The sequence below is a fragment of the Panthera leo genome, chromosome C2 (assembly GCF_018350215.1).
Source record: "Panthera leo isolate Ple1 chromosome C2, P.leo_Ple1_pat1.1, whole genome shotgun sequence".
In the NCBI taxonomy this organism is placed as follows: Eukaryota; Metazoa; Chordata; class Mammalia; order Carnivora; family Felidae; genus Panthera; species Panthera leo.
The window spans coordinates 100,660,500-100,678,679 of NC_056687.1; positions in this window are offsets into that span (position 1 = coordinate 100,660,500).

Genomic DNA, 18,180 nt, shown 5'->3' on the forward strand with positions numbered 1-18,180 from the left:
ATTTTATTATATGTATATACCACAATTATTTATACATTCATCTTTTTTAAAATTTTTAAATTTTTAATAGTTTTTATTTATTTTTGAGAGAGAAAGAGAAGAGAGCAAGTGGGGGAGGAGCAGAGAAAGAGGGAGACACAGAATCGGAAGCAGGCTCCAGGCTCTGAGCAGTCAGCACAGAGCCAGACATGGGGCTTAAACTCAGGAACCGTGAGATCATGACCTGAGCCGAAGTTGGAAGCTTAACCAGCTGAGCCACCCACAGGCCCCTGTATATTCATCTTTTGATGGACACTTGGATGGTTCCCACCTTTTGGCTATTTTGAATAACACTGCTATGAACAGTGATGCATAAGTATCAGTTTGACTCTGTTTTCAATTTTTTTGAGTATATGTCTAGAAGTTGAATTGATGGGTCATGCAGTAATTCTACATTTAACTTTTGTGAGGAAGTGTCAAACTTTTCCATAGAAGCGGCAACATGTTATATTCCAACTAGTAACTTTTTAAAATTATAGCCATCATAGTGGGGTTAGTTAAGTGTTACCTTATTATGATTTTGACTTGTATCTTCCTAATGACTAATAATGTTGAGCATTTCCTTGCATACTCATGGGCTTATTGCCAGTTTTTAATTCTTCTTTGGAAAAATATTTTTTCAAATCTCTTGTCCATTTCACAGTTGGGCTCTTTGGGTGTTCTTGTTGTTTAGTTTTATGAGTTCTTTATATTTTCTGGTAATTAATCCCTGATCAGATATATGATCTGTAAATATTTCCTCCCATTCTTTGAATTGCGTTTTTACTCTATTGATAATGTCCTCTAATGCTCAAAAGTTTTTTTGATTTTGATAAAGTCCAATGATCGATTTTCATTTTTCGGATATGCTCGGTGTCATAGCCAAAACTGTTGCCAAATGCAATGTCATGAAGATTTTTTTCCTGTGGAAGATCTTTTTCCCATGAATTTTATGGTTCTCATTCTCTTTGGGTCTTTGGTTCATTTTGGGTTAATTTTATAATGTAAGGCAAAGGTCCAACTCCATTATTTTGCATGTACATGATTCAGTTTACCCAGCACCATTTGTTAAAGAGACTTTAAGGTAGTAACTCTGGAAACCTGGTCCTTCTCTTCTTCAGAGATTGCTGATTTCTGCTCTTGAGGGTTGGTACTGTCCACTTGTGACTTTTTTAAACTATTTCTGAAAAGTCTGTATTCTTGCTTTGTGTGATATACCGAAAATTGTTTCATTATCTTTGTGGTCAGCTAGTAAGCTGAGACAGATATTTCTTAAATGTCTGGCTCCCCAAGGGGAACAAGAAAAAAAATATACTGGCCCTTAAAGTCTCCCTATAAGGGATGCCTGGTGGCTCAGTTTAACTTTGGATTCTTGATTTCTGTTCAGGTCATGATCTCACTGTTTGTGGGATCCAGCCCCTGCTTGGGATTCTCTCTCTCCCTCTCTCTCTGCCCCTCTCCCATTCTCACCCATGCACACTCTCTCTCTCAAAATAAATAAATAGCCATTTAAAAATCAAAAAATAAATCTCCCCATGGATGCCAAAGGGGAAAGCTGCTGTGGCCTAAGGAGCATCAGCCAGCTGCTCCAGAAACTTGAACCACTCAGCCTATAGCCCAGGCGGGGCTGGAAATGGGGATGGAGGACATGTTCATGCGCACCACTCATACCTAAGAATGGTGGTCTTTCCCTCATCCAGAATGCTCCAGTTGTAAGTGTCTAGCTGGGGTTCAGAGTTTCAAAACAGTCTGTTCCAATCTTTCGTCCCATTTCAGTGGTTGCTTAGTTGGAACAACCTGACTTCAAATCTTCTTACACCACTATTACACATGACATCACTCCTCTCTTATCAGTGGGACTTATAAGCAATTCCTACAGTTTTCAAAGTTAATGGCAGGTAAATGTTTAGCTCATACTGATGAGAGAGCTTTGGGCAAGCTGAGGGCAAAATACAGGCTGGCACACACCCCCGCCTCTCCAGGTGGAATATGTGTGATATTCCTGGCTACCCAAGAACAAAAAAAAGGGGTTTAAGTGCTTGCCATGGTGCTGTGGGAAACTAAGGGAAATGAAAAATAAAATTCCCTTACTGCCCACAGCCCATTGACAAGTCCTTGAAATCAGCAGAGTGATCTCCTTTAGGAGCTCAGCTGCCTCGATGATGACACTTTGTTAGGGGCAAAAGAGAACTTTAGCTTAACATTATCCCAACCTTGAGGATTCCTTTACCTCAACTGCTCCAAGATATATGCTGGCAATCATACATGCTTCAAGCTTATGTACCTCTCAAGGGTCTCATGACTGGAGTTTTATTAAATGGCAATAAGTGGTGTTTCTCTAGCAACAGCTAGTCCCTCAAGGTCCTGGAAACCTTGCTTCCAAAATACCATAGAGTCTTACTCTATCCCCGACCCTCTCCCAACCTGAGGGTATGTAATGAGTTACCTGTCACAATCCCAATGCAGCTCTTCCTGCCCATGGATCCTGTCCTCATGCTTTAATAAAATCACCTTTTTGCATCAAAGACATCTTCAAGAATTATTTTTTGACTGTCAGCTCCGGACCCCATGAACCACCACCCCCATCATCCCAAAATTTCATCAATACTGTTTTCAACTATATACAGAATCCTACTTTTTTAAAGGTCAACACGGCCCCAAATTTCTTCATGATGTTTTTATTTCCTCATAGACGTTAATAAAAGTATTATTAGAATCTCACATTTTCATTTTTCAGTTTTTTAAGTGTATAAAATAGATTTCATGGTGAAAAATCCAGTGTGGTTATCACAATGCTGAAAGTATCATTGGTATGGTTATTATTACCTAATTGGAAACATTGTCCATTCTCAACACATGGCTATTATTTAAACATGTTGAACTGATAACATTTGGATTTACTAAAACCAAGAATTGTTTATGGTAAATCAAAAATAATACAATATCCTTGGGGATCGATAAGAATTGTTTTTAATAAAAATATTGGTAATTATAGAGAATATGTTACCTACTAATTGTTTGGCAATACTGTAAATGTGGCCGGTCCGAGGTTGGACAGAATGTGGCAATGTGGCAATTGAAGGAGGTCAGGAGTAACTAGAGAGAGTCATTCTTTTCTCCATGGCTTTTGTTGTGCTTGATGTGGTTACATTGGGAAAGGAAGTTCATCAGGATGGAGGAGAAATATATGCATCAATTCACTGTGTTTTTTAGCCATTTTCTTGAGCACAATCAGAGGAGTTTTGCATTTACATGGGAAGTGAAACTTAATTCTCTTCATCTCTGCTGTTTGTTCACCCTCCTGCTTTGGTACACCATAATGTACTAAAGAGAGGACTAACTCTAATTAGTATATGTGTATTTTGACTTACTGTGGATATAAAAAAATATTAGTAGAAGTAATAACAAAATTGTGTTCTAATTCGGAGAAAGTGATACATTACATTCTAAGCTTGGCTCGTCAAACCAGGTAAGACACAAAGACTAGACAAGTAAATTCCTAAGCATATCTACAGGATATTATAGGAAATGCTTAAAAAACATAGATAAGGAAGCACAGACTATACAGATTTGGACATTTGAAAACTCAATCCCACACTTAGCCGTATATTTTTTAAAAAGTAATAAATGGAGACAATATGCAGCAAATACCGATGAAGAATAAAAACAGCTCACATCCAGATGATACCAATGGTTTCTTTTTTGTAAAGTAACTGAATAATTTATCTTCCACATCAGGATACTTTTGATAGTAAAAGGAGAACTAGCAATAAATTAAATTGTATCATACTTAAACATTGATTTTTTGACGAACATTTTGATTGTATTATATTTACTGGATGTACACTTTAGTTCTTTTTCAAAAATTATTTTCAAAAATAAATTTGTGTCCAAAAGATAGAAATATGCGTATATATTTTAAAGGTAAACACACATGCACATCAACAAATGTACATACACCTCCCAATATTGATTAGCTGAACATTCAAATTTTGAATAAATAGAATAATTATTTTTGGCCCATGTTTGTTTACTTTAGTCAACTTCTTGGCTACTTGTTTCTAGTATCACGGGGCTGGTATTTTTCTTTTCTTCTTTAAAAAATTTTTTTAATGTTTATTTATTTTTGAGAGAGAGAATGCGAGTAGGAGAGGTTCAGAGACAAAGGGAGACATAGAATCCGAAGCAGGCTCCAGGCTCTGAGTTGTCAGCACAGAGACCGACATGGGATTTGAACTCACGGACTGTGAGATCATGACCTGAGCCGAGGTCAGACGCTTAACCGACTGAGTCACCCAGGCTCCCGGGGGCTGGCATTTTTCTAAAATAGATTTTTTTTTTCAATAAGGCCTTATTATTTTCAAATAATTGTTAGCAATATTCTTCAAAGCTGTATTTTAACATAAATTTAAAATGGTTGATAGTTTCAATTTTATATTCTCTACAGAACCTAACATTTTTAGTAGAATATCACTTTATAGGTAATGAGGTATCTTATAAGCTCAAAGCAAACTAGAGATGTTCTCAAATCAATTGCATCTCTATCATGCCCACTTCCAAGAAACTTTATTTTGCCTCCATTTAGAGTACTTTTCCTAAATAAAAATTTACAATACAATATTTATCAGCTAGGTTGACTAATTGTAAATGATACAACTAATATTTTTATATGTTTAGATGCCAGGGCATCATGCATTCTCAATTTCTTCTTCCTTCCAGTAAAAAAATAAAATACATCCTATTAAACATAAGATTATTATTTAAAATTCTTCTTACACATGAGACATTCCAAGTAATGAAGTCAGTATTTCAAAATTAAAACGTGCAGCAAGGTGAACTTGGGTTTGGTAATGACTTTTTACATACAACACCAAAGGCACAATACATGAAAGAAAGAATTGATAAGCTGGACTTCATTAAAGTTAAGATTGTCTGTTCTGCAAACGCTCAAAAGAATGAAAGATAAGTCAAAGACTGGGAAAAATATTCACAAAAGATATATCTAATAAAGAGCTATTATCCAAAATATACAAAGAATTCTTAAAACTCAACAATAAGGAAACTAACAATCTGGTTTAAAAATGAGCAAGACCTTGATACCTCACAAAGAAGATACAGAGGTGACAAATAAGTATATGAAAAGATGCTCTGAGGAGCGCCTGGGTGGCTAAGTTGGTTAAGCATCCGACTTCGGCTCCTGTCATGATCTCATGCTTCGGGAGTTCAAGCTCTGCGTTGGGCTCTATGCTGACAACTCAGAGCCTGGCACCTGCTTCAGATTCTGTGTCTCCTTTTCTCTCCAACCCTCCCCTGCTCATGCTCTGTCTCTTTCTCTCAAAAACAAATGAACATAAAAAAAAATTTAAAGAAATAAAAGATGCTTTGAATCATATGTCAGCAGGGAAATGCAAATCAAAACAGTGAGATACCACTACGCACTGACTAGAAGAGCCAAAATCTGAACCCTGGCCATACCAAATGCTGACCAGGATGTGGAACAATCATTCATTGCTAGTGAAGATGCAAAATGAGACAGTTACTTTAGAAGACAGATTGGCAGTTTCCTATAAAGCTGAGTGTATAAGAATATATACTCCTTGATAAGTACCCAAGTGAATTGGAACCTCTGTCTACACAAAAACCTGCACACAGCTGTTTATAGCAGATTTATTCAGCATTGCCCAAATTTGGGAACAACCAAGATGTCCGTCAACAGGTGCACAGACAAACTGCATTACACCCAGACAATAAAATATTACTCAGCACTAAAAGAAATGAGCTATCTAGCCATGAAAAAAAACAAAACAAAACAAACAAAAAAAAAAAAAACATGGAAAAACTTAAATGCATATTAAGTGAAAGAATCCAATCTGAAAGGCAACATACTGTATGATTCCAACTATACAACATTATGGAAAAGGCAAAACTATGGAGACAGTAAAAAGAGTGGAGGTTGTTAGGATTTGGGGGTGAGAGACCGTTGAATAGGCAGAGCACAGAGGACTTTTAGGGCAGTGGAACTATTCTGTATGGTACTATAATGGTGGATACATGTCATTATACTTTTGTCCAGACTCATAGAATGTGTAACACCAAGAGTGAGTGGTAATGTAAACTATAAACCTTGGGTGATCAATTTTAACAAATGTACCCTTTTGGTTCAGAATGCTGATAATGGGGGAAGCTATGCATGGTAGGAGTAAAAGATGTGTATTGAGTATCTTTGTACCTTCCACACAGTTTTGCTATGAATTTAAAACTGTTATAAAAATAGTCTTTTTTTTAAATAAACAAAAGTTGAAAGCATCATATACATCCTGTAAGGATGTGGAGTTGAACAGCAATTTTTAGGAACTCAGAGCAGCCAATACTCACTGCACATAAGATTCAATTCTCCAGGACCCTGCTCTCTGGTGGGAAAAGTGCTCTCCAGTTGCCACAGGGACTTTCCTCTTCTTGACTAACCACTTTAGCTTCCCTTCATTTTACTGCCTTTAGGATCTTTCCATTCCAGTTGGCTGGCTTCTAACCCGATCTCTCAATCGGCTGAGCATTGGTAGGAAGGGCTGGACAGAGCTCTTCAGAAAGACCTCCTTGTAGGGAATGTAGGTGGAGGGGTTTACTGCAAAATAAGGATGAGCTACTGAATAACAAAATAATTAGTCTCAGATTTAAATGCGCATCTGAACTATATGCAACTAGCAGGATCAGTAATTGGGCTTTCTAGGTAGATAGACTGATGTAATCAATTTAACCACAAAAGACTGATTGTTCTAGTGCACGTTAACCATGGCCTGCAGCTCCTTTGGATTATACTCCCTCATCTCTCTTAGCATGCTTTGTAACTCCTCAGTCAAGCCACGCTGGCCTTACTATTATTTAGTTAACAGGATGGATGGAAGGTGGGAAAATGCTGAGGAAGTCAGAAGTGACTTTTGAGGCTCTTTCCTCAATTAAGTCTTCTGTAGAGTTTTTTAAGCTAAGGGTGGTTATTTTCTAATAAGGTCATATTGGCCAACTCTGTAGAATCAAAGATTTTAAAAGAATCTTCCCAGTTTAAGGCAGATGTACATTCTAATAATTACATTACTACAGCACGGCAGATATTACCAATATTCTTCCTACCAATGAAATACTATCATATAGCATGATGGACACCTTATACCAAGTACTTGGAGAATGGTACAACTCCAGAAACCCATCCTTAAGATCCATTGTCTGGTCTTCTCCCATATTAGCTCTGAGGTAAGGGTTTCTAAAAGCAGAACTCTAGATGGGAATTCTTGTATAAGTGGTTTTTTTGAGAGAGTGCTCTCAGTAGAGCACTATATGAGAACAATGGAAGCATCAAACCACAAAGGAAACTGAGTTAAATGTGAATTTAGATGAATTTAATGGCTAATATTCATGAAAATGCTGGCAGTTATTTCGGAAAGACAAGTAATGCATTATCAAAACTACCTGGTTGTAGCTTGCTTTTTCCCCCTTCTCCTTAATACTGAATAGACCATGTACTATCTTCCTCTTTTGAACTCACAAATTTATTATATGTCATTTCAATTAATTATGGATTGCCTTAATATTCTATTTGGTAAGTAGTGTAGACCACTAGTTCAACCTACTTTATTATTCATTTGTCTGGGTTTTATTTGCTTAAATAGATTGTAAGCTCTTTAAGGTCTGCGGGTTTGGCGAATGTTTCTTTGTATATACTTTAATGAATTATCCAGTGTGTACATAGATGCATTATCTGATTAACGTTTGCCGCATAATTTCTAAAGAATATTTGATTTGAACAACTTCAACTGCATTTATTCTTGTTCTTTGCTTTATTAACACTTAAAATTTGTAAGTGTTTCTATTAAAATAACAAAGCTATGCTTGTGAAATATTTATGGATAAAAGACAATGGTATGTAGATTTAATATGAGACAAATCAGGAGGGAAAGTAAAGAGATGTACAGATAAAACGATATTGTCATTGATAGATAAATGGGGATTCTTACACTGTCCTCTCAAAATTTGTATATATTTGTAATTTTCCAAAATAAGGAGTTTATTGTTTAGAAATATTTATGGATTTATGGCTCCTACCAAAGTAGCATGTTTTTATCTTTTTATTATGTTACACTGGAAGGGTTTTAAAAATTATACTTAAGCAAGATTAGAAGTCACTTTTTGGCTTCCTGGAATACTTTTTATATTTTAATGCATATTGATTTGCATCAATGTTTTTTTTATAAATATATTTCTCATGTTTTTTCAGCTAAGTTAAAATTATGGCATAAGGATGTGGCAATAGTAAAAAACAAGGTTATCTGTCTGGTACTAAGACTGTCTGTATTCTTGAATACAACAAATTAAGGACATTAGCTGAATATACTCAAAGGGATATTAAAACAATAAAAATGGGTAAACCTAAATTATTCTTTTACTTTTTTCATTATTTATCCCTCCATTAAATCAAAAGTTTAAAGAATACACAGCTTTAAAGGATTTTGAAAGCCACACATATCAATAATTTTTCTTTGTTTTGACTGTTTAAGATATAATAAATATATAGTTTTTATCCCATTCAATAAGCTTCACAAACAATCCCTAACTTATTTGATCCAGGTTCTTATAAATTTTACATCATCTTTTCCAAAGTTTATTATGCATCAGAGAATGGCTCATTAAGTTATTCTAATTTGGAAAATACAATTCACCTACATGTTGACATTAATTTTTAATTGCAGTTACAAGCCTTTACCAATGAAACTGCTGCCCTCCCCAGCTTTGTGTCTACTCCATGAATCAATTTGTCTTTCAATTGACATTCACAAATTATATGGATAGTTTTATGGCCATTCTAAATCTCTATCAAATTCTAGAACCAAAATAGTGTTTCTAAACTCTATAATATAAAGAAAAAATCTTTTAAGAATAAAACTACAGTAAGAAATCATAAATGAAGAGACAACTTTGAGTACATATATATTAAGGGTGTCTTAATTTTCAGAAAACATAAAGTTACATAAAATTAAGAAAATAAGACATTATTAGCTTATCTCCCTTTTGTGTTCCTTTCACGTCTACTATATTGTGAATTCCTTAATGTCAATGAACATGTTTTTGTAATACTGTAGTAGAAGACCATGCTTTTTGGTATTTCTGCAGCATTGGATCAGATTATAATCTGGATTATGCTTGCAAGGGATTTGTGTAGCAAATGACCTTGGAAGATACAGATAATGTCACCTTTCTTGGGCATAGAATAAATTTCTTTCCAGGTAAGGGTGATAAAAACAGTATCTTCCTCCAGCCAAAGTTTGCCCAGGTTTGCAGCACACTGTTTAAAAGATTAGGAGTTTCCTCATCTAACAACTGTGACACAAACCTACTAAAGGTGCAGTATCCATCTGGGTCAAGCCTTTTGTGGACTTGTGGGTCAAGGGGAACAAATGCCGATGTGACACACACGCTTCTTACTGTGCTATATACAGAAAGATCTCTTGTCTCTGACCTAAGACTGTTTTGTCTTCTGATAGCATCTGTGAAACTGACAGGCTAGCATGTTACTTTGCAAATAGAGCAAAATATCAGACCCTGCACAGGTCTTGACACATCAAGTCTTGGCCAAATGCCTTGTATGTGCTTCATACTGGGAAGAACAATAAATATTTGAGTCAAAGGGTAACAATTAAGGCCTAAGAATGTTATATGTTACTCAGATTACAACCGTAGTAACTAACATGGTGTCTGAACACACTAGCATTAAAAAAAAAGAACAACAAAAAATCATATTCAACCACAACAAATGTGTTGAATATGCAAATTAACCAGAATGTAGCTATTTTGTACCTATTTCAATTGTTTTCCTACTGTTCAGTAAATGCTAGTTAGATTTAATAAAATAGAATTCAGTTATTTTAGTAAATTTAAGACTCAGGAAAATCTATTACCCTTTCTTCAAACTGCATGTTGATGGTGGGTTCTTGGTTAATTTCATATGCAAAACTCAGCCTAACTGAAACATTTTGTATTTTGAAACACAGGACAAAAATAGTTGTCAAAATTTTTCTTTGCATATAAAATGAACTAAATGTTAATCCACTTATGTTTTAAATAAATCATATCAAAACTAAATCATATTGTATTTTTAACTCATGTTATACACAAACGTGTTTGTCTTTTCACATAGTAGCAAAGTGAGTGAACTGTTAAAGATGCGCCTTTTGCCACTTTGTCTTTTTGTACTTTTGCAGTGAAATGAAATTGAACGGGAATTATGTTTTTGCCATAAGTGACTCAAAGTGGAAGTGAACTCTCCAAATAAATATGTCTGAGAAATAAGCAGGCACATCAGACTAGACACATGAAGAAAACAAAGTGTGGAACGAAAACTAGATGTAGTGTTTAATGTAATTTCATAAAATCTGGTGAAAGAGTAAAACAGTGAGAATATTATATTAAATCATGAACACTTGCAGGGAATGGTGAAAATATTGATGGAATTACCAAGGAGGTTAGTGAAGAGAGAAATGAGGCCTGTTCAGAATAATGAGCTTTTTCCTCCTAAATAATTGGGTTATGCAAAGAGGTTGTCTCTTCATATATTAAAACATGGGTGAATGAGTTGTCTCTTTGCTACCACTAAAGGGCCCCAGAGAGCAAAATTATGATAAAAAGAGAGAAGGAGACACATGAAAAAATGCTCAGTATCATGATCATCAGGGAAATGCAAATCAAAACGGCAATGAGATAGCACCTCACACCTGTCTGAATGGCTAGTATCAAAATGACAATAAATAACAATCTTGGGAGGGATGTCAAAAAAAGGAAGCCCTTGTGCACTGTTGGTAGGAATGTAAATTGGTATAACTGCTGTAGAAAATAATATAGAGATTACTCAAAGAATGAAAAATAGAGATACCATATGATCCGGTAATTCCACTGCTAGGTACCTAAAGAAACAAAAACACAAGTTCTAAAAGATATATGCACTCTATGTTTATTGCAGCATTATTTACAATAGTCAAGATATGGAAGCAGCCTAAGAGCTCATCAGTAGATGAATGAATAAAGAAGATATGGGATAGATGATAGATAGATGATAGATAGATGATAGATAGATAGATAGGATATAATTTAGATATAATACATGTAAATATTACTCAGTCATAAAAAAGAATGAAATCTTGCCTTTTGCAACAACATGGATGGACTTAGTATAATGCTAAGTGAAATAAGTCAGTGTAATGCAAATATCATATGATTTCACTTATAAGTAGAATGTAAAAGAATCAAACAAACAAATAAGCAAACATAAAAAAATAGAAACAGACTAATCAATACAGGGAACAAACTGTTGGTGGATAGAAAGGAGATGGTGGGAGGATTGGGCAAAATAGGTAAAGGGGATTAAGATGTATAAACTTTCAGTTATAAAATAAGTAAGTGTTGGGGATGAAAAGTGTAGCACAGCGAATATGGTTAATAATATTATAATAATATTGTATGGTGACAGATGGTAACTACACTTAAATGAGCCTTTCATAATGAATCGAGTTGTCAAACCACTATTTTGTACACTTGAAATTAATATAACATTGCATGTCAACTATACCTATTTTTTTTAAAGAGAAATAGAAAAAAAAAAAAAGAGAATGGAGGAGGAAGAGGAAAAGGAGCAGAGGACCTCCTATCAGAATTGTGCCAACCTCCTGAACAATATAAAATAGCCTTGGGAATCTTAAGGCCAATAAAAAGTGTACCTTCTTTTTCAAAGAAGAGCCTAGAATTGTTTGGAGAAATCAATTGCAAATAAAGTAAATGAGTGGGGAATAAAAACAATAAAAGTAGTATTTTTTAAGGTTTATTTACTTATTTATTTTGAGAGAGAGTGTGTGCGAGAGACGTGAGCAGAGGAGGGGCAAACAGAGAAGGGGAGAATCCCAAGCAGGCTCCCCACTCAGCACAGAGCCCCATGTGGGGCTCAAACTCACAACTGTGAGATCATGACCTCAGCCAAAATCAATACTCAGATGCTTAACCAACTGAGCCACACAGATGCCCCAATAAAATGAGTATTTTTTAAATGTCATCAACCGATGAAATCTAGAAAGACAAGCTACAAGGCTTTTTCCAGGAATAAAGTCCTGTAAGAGCTGGTTGCTCCACGCTGTTGTGCTGGTTTCTGCTTGAGAGTAGATCTAGCCCCATGTACTAGGGCGCACTTGCCTAGAAAGTTACCTTCCAAATACACATGTTGTGAAGAAGGCCCAGCAAAAGATAAAGAATATAATAATTATAATCAATGTTATTGTGCCTTTTTAAATGTGTAAATCTTTTAGTAAATAAGTAGACTAATTAAATATAGATTCCTATAGAAAAATAGTATTTTTCTAGATAGACTATTTCTAGGTAGGTAGACACTGTTACAGTTTCTAAGGACACATCTGAACAAAATAGAGGTTACTTAGCCATCTCTATGCCCCATTTTTCTCTTCTGTAAAACTAGGCTAAAAATGGTGTCTACTTCGTAAATTTGCTGTGAGCATTATGTAAATACACATTTTCCCCTGGTAATTGTGTTTGTTAAAAAGTGACAACTACATGGGGCACCGGGGTGGCTCAGTCAGTTGAACATCTGACTCTTGATTTAGGCTCGTGTCATGATCCCAGAGTTGTGGGATTGAGAACTGCTTCGGGCTCCACACTGAGCATGGAGCCAGTTTAAGATTCTCTCTCTCTCTCTCTCTCTCTCTCTCTCTCTCTCCCTAAAATAAAAATAAATAAATAAATAAATAAATAAATAAATACATACATAAAAGTGGCTACTACAGGGTAAAAAAGAGAGTGTAACTTAAAATTTAAACAAAATATCAGCTTGAAATTTAAATTTTATTGTTTAGTAAATTGCACGCAAACTTTTAAAGACAGTTCTACCTGAATAATAAAACGTTCCAGGAGGTGGAAGTTGGATGGGAAGAATCTGAGGTCCTGGAAAGCATAGTTTTAAAAAGTTGAAGTCTAAATCTATGATTTCATACTTGGTAAATGGTGCTTCATCAGCTTGGCTTAAACATTCTGTTTCCTACCTTAAGTTTAATTTCTCCAAGTAAGTGCATCAAATTGTTCATACTGAGATATTAGAAAATAAAGATAATCTACATTCCCAAGGAGAGTCAAATTAATTTAACCACCAAAATTCAGTAATGTTATTTCAGCACTGTCAGATTCTATTTTGAAATCTGTCAAATTTCCATGCACTAGTGATCAAAAGAGATTCCCAATTTCATTTTTCTGTTATATGCAGTCAAATTAACTGTCTTTTTAAAAATACCTTTCTTCTCTTCCAGCTTTCACAGTCTTTTACTCTTGTCTTCCCAATGAACAACTTTCCATTTCTAAGATGCTTCCTGCCATCAATGTTAAAAGCAAAATTCATGGTTTCAACTATTTTTAGTTTTCAGTATAGGGCTTATATATTTTCATTTCCTTAATAAAGAAATTTCCCAGTGATTGCCTTCCAAGAAAAATCTAATACAGATCTAACTGTACAAATCTATCAAGAATTCTATTGGTTGAGTCTATCTGTTGAGTTGATAGGATGACTGTAATGGCTCATCATCTGTTTGTTGAGTGGGCTGAGTATTTGGTTATTTCTTTTTCTGCTCCCAGGGGGGTATTTTGGAAACATGATTTCCTTTATATTTTTATTGATGGACTGCACAATATTTTCTCCTTGGCTTCCTCTTCATCATCCATGTTTTAACTTTAATAGTATTGTATAGATCTTTGCTGATGACCCTATCAAATTAACCTCTCCCTACTATGCTCTCGCCATATACGTTGGTTTTCCTCAACAGCACTCATCCCAATTTCTAATTATCTTTTCATTTGATTAGTCTTTGTTTTTTTTTATTTACTCCACTTCATGATAAGTTCTACAAGATCAAAGATAATATCTATTCTATTCACCTACTTAAAACATTTATACTTACTGCTTAGCTAGTCCTATAACTCCTGTTGTCACAGTGCTGTGACCATGTTCACACAGGCATCTACCAACGTCACACACATGCCTCATTGAAGGCCTATATCCATCACTCTTCTTACTATGGATTTCCTCTAAAGCCCCTGTGAGCCCAAGTGAACCTCCTTAGTTCTCATGCATACATCACCCAAAGTGTGAAGACGTTAAAGCCTGTGAGATTCTCAGTCAATGGGAAATGAGAAATAAGAAATGGGAAATGAGACCTGAGGGAGAAATGCTCCTCCCCTTAATCTTTTGTGTGGATAGTTTTGAAATGTATTTCATACAGCTCCTAAGAAGCCCTACAAGTTACACTGAATTTCAGTGACTACAATCAGTGGCCAATTCCATAATGCATCCTTATATTAACCTTTCCTCCTTCTTTGTTTTCCTTGCCCTGTCCCTCATTCCTGCTTCCAGAAATTTCATCCCCTAATGAGTTAACCTTATGCAAGCCATGGTGTCAGGCTCTGCTTTTCAGGCTACCCTAGACAGCTATTTCTATTTAAATTAATTAAAATAAAATACAATTTAAAAATTAGTTTCTCAGTCTTGCTAGCCACATTTCTAGTGTTCAATAGCCCCATGTGGCTAGTGACTACCATATGAGAAAGTGTACATATAGAACATTTTCATTAAGGCAGAGAAGTCTATTGGATAACAGTAACTAGTCTATGGACTAGAGACCCAGAAGATAAGTGAAAGCACATTTAGATTGGAATTAATCCTCTTTTCTTATCTAAGGAGATGATCGATAAACCAGATGGTTTTTATGTATGTGAAGAATTTTATTCATTGAGTCATTTCTCTTAGATCACATACTTTAATTTCCAGGATTTACCATTATCCACAATTTATGAAATGACCATGCCAGTTTTGGGATTTCTGGAAGAAGATGTAAACAACTTATAAAAGCAACAATAGTACATGAAAAAGTTACTGTTTTTTTTTTAATTAAAAGCAAAAGTACTTCTTGAAAATATAGGACAGATACATTACTCCTGTGTTAAATAAATTTTCTAATATCTGCACACCAAATGAGATATGGAACTTAACAGTCAATCTTATATTGTAATTTAAAATAAAACTAAAAGAAAAGTACCATTCAAATTTAACCAAGTTAATTGGAATTATTGATTAAACTAATTCTTGGCAGCATGTACTGTAATCAAGCATTTGTTATTTCCCAGGTCTAAGCATAATGCACTTTGAAATGCTTCTTGAAATTAGAATTCTGCTGGGTAATTCTTGTTTGATAAAGCTTTGTATCAGTATGATGATGTTTCTTCTTATATCACCTCAGACATCAAAATTTTAGTTTGTTCTGGTTAATTGTCCAAATCAGCATTTCATTTCTATCCCACTTGTCTGACTTCTCGAAATCCTTTTTTATTTTTCCAAGACAGAAAATTATTTTTGACTATACTACTGTCTCTCTTTTTCTGTAGAGTCACAAATATTTTCATAGGTGAGTTTAAATTTACCTTTTAATAGCTACTTCAAATTATAAAGTTTGTCATTCAGGGGTCCATCAGACCCAATGGATTCTATACTAAATGGGACAAACCACATTTCTAGTAAATAGTTTAAGTACAATTATGATGTCTCTCATCCTACCTCAGTCCCCACATTTTGGTAACTATTTCGTTATTAGTATAAGTATTTATCAGAGTGGACACAGTCAAGGGATATTTAAAACTTGAAAGATATTCCTTCATATCTCATAAGCAGGAACTCATAAACATTTATGTAATGTTTTTATGATCAATAGTGTTATTTCTGATAATTTACTTGTTATGTAAATCCATCAGAGGACATTTTCACCTTGAGTATCCATATTGATTTTTAGTTTTTAGCCTTTGTGAATATTTCTTGTTATCATCTTTTGCTATACTTATTTATCTCATTGCCTGGTTTACTGTCTTAGAGAATAATGAGCACTCAACCATGCTCAGAAAATACAAAGAAAGCACCTTCTTCATTCAAGTAATACAGCATTTTATTCTTAGCCCACCCATTCTGCAGCTTTTCTTAAGTCCCAGTTTTTTATAAGCACTGGACTAACATCTCTGTTTCTGTTTCTATCTGTTAGATAGATAGATAGATAGATAGATATAGCTGTAGATATCAGATATATGGAAAAATGTGTACATATCACAGGACATAGAGGTGAATGGAATCTAAGCATACAGAAAAGAACGAAGTTTCCAGGAAGAACTAACTAAGCTGAGAATTCAAGTCTGCCTTAATGCATTTATTGAAAAGGTAACTTATAATAGATATGTTATTCTCAAACCAGGAGTTCCCTGAAAGGAATATTTGGATAGTAAATCTCTGATATACAATTTCAATCTACAGCTTCTAGAATGTGTCCTGTTCGGCTTAGTCACTCAGAAAAATATTTGTGTTTATTTAAAGTGACCTCTGACCTTAAATCCAAGAGACATGCCATACAGAATTGTTACATATTTTAGTATACCTTATTTTTGTAAGTTAGGTAGCCTATAATTTATATAAAATTATAAATGTGATGCTAGAGCTTTTCAATAATTTAATAAGAAATAATTGGCATGGTCCCCCTCCCCCACAAATGGTTAGGACACACTTTATTTAATTAAAAAAATTTTAACATTTATTTATTTTTGAGAGAGACAGGCAGAGCACGAGTGGGGGAGGGGCAGAGAGAAAGGGAGACACAGAATCTGAAGCAGGCTCCAGGCTACAGGCTGTCAGTACAGAGCCAGACACAGGGCTCGAACCCATGGACTGGGGGATCATGACCAGAGCTGAAGTTGGACGCTTAACCAGTCGACTGAGCCACCCAGGTGCCCCACACTTTATTTTTTTTTTTATTTTTTTTTAAAGTTTATTTATTTTGAGAGAAAGAGCAAGCAGTGGAGGGGCAGAAAGAAAGGGAAAGAGAGAATTCCAAGTGCTGTCAGTGTAGTGTGGGATCTCACAAACCCTGAGATCAAAACCTGAGTCAAAATCAAGAGTCAGATGTTTAACTGAGCTACCCAGGAGCCCATAGAGGTGAATGGAAGAAATCAAGACCTTTTTTTTCCCTTTCTCCTTCCCTCCCTCTCTCTCTTCCTTCTTTTCCACCTTCATTCGTTCCTCCCTCCCTCCCTTCCTTCCTCTTTAAATAATTACAATTATTATGAGAAGTCTTTCCAGAAATAACACTGCAAGGAAATCTTGGTGCTAAATTAATTTTAATTAAAATGGCTGATAGCCAAAAGCGTTCAAGCTTTTTTTTAAAAAACAAACATCTCTTTTCTGATGATCTAGTCACAAGGGAAAATCTTTGTCTCCAGAAAAGTCTGGTTTGAAAGTGTTTGAGAAAAGAAAATCTGAATAAATGCATCCCTTTAGAAATAAAACAAACATAAAAAGCACACATAGTCAAACCCCCTTCCTTGGCAGAAAGGTAAGAGTATCAAGTTTAGAAATATATCACTTCTAATTTCTATGAGTTTCATTCAAGTCTCTAATGAAGTTAAAAGACAGGCATTCAGATGCCTGGGTGGCCCAGTCCATTGTGTCCATCCTTGGCTCAGGTCATGATCTCTCAGTTTGTGGGTTCGAGCCTGGAGCCTGCTACAGATTCTGTGTCTCCCTCTCACTGCCCCTCCCCTGGTTGCACGCTCTCTCTCTCTCAAAAATAAATAAACATTAAAAAAATGTTTAAAAGACACGCATTTCCCTACTCTATTCACTGAGTCTGAATTACTATAAAAATTTGCCTAGTTTTCATTTTCTAAGATGGAAAAAAAGTAGAATTACATTAAAAATTTTATCATATATATTAAAAGAAATCTTATGCAGTAAATGACAATTAATACATAAAAAGGAAAATTAATTTCCTGTCTCCCCATTCAGCAACTTTATGAGAAATCTCTAAAATGATTGTCAATGACATACAATTAACAACTAGTTCAGTGGTTAGGATCTGAATGTTTGGTACGAACGTGTGTTTATAAAAGTTAAATGAGTTCCACAGTTGCAGTAAAGGCGTGAAGATAAAATAACCAGTTCACCAACAATAAATAACAGTTACCAATAAGTACTCAGTATATTAAATCTATCTATGTTCAGCAACCAATTTAAGGGAAAAAATGATAATTTAAGTGTAAGTACAT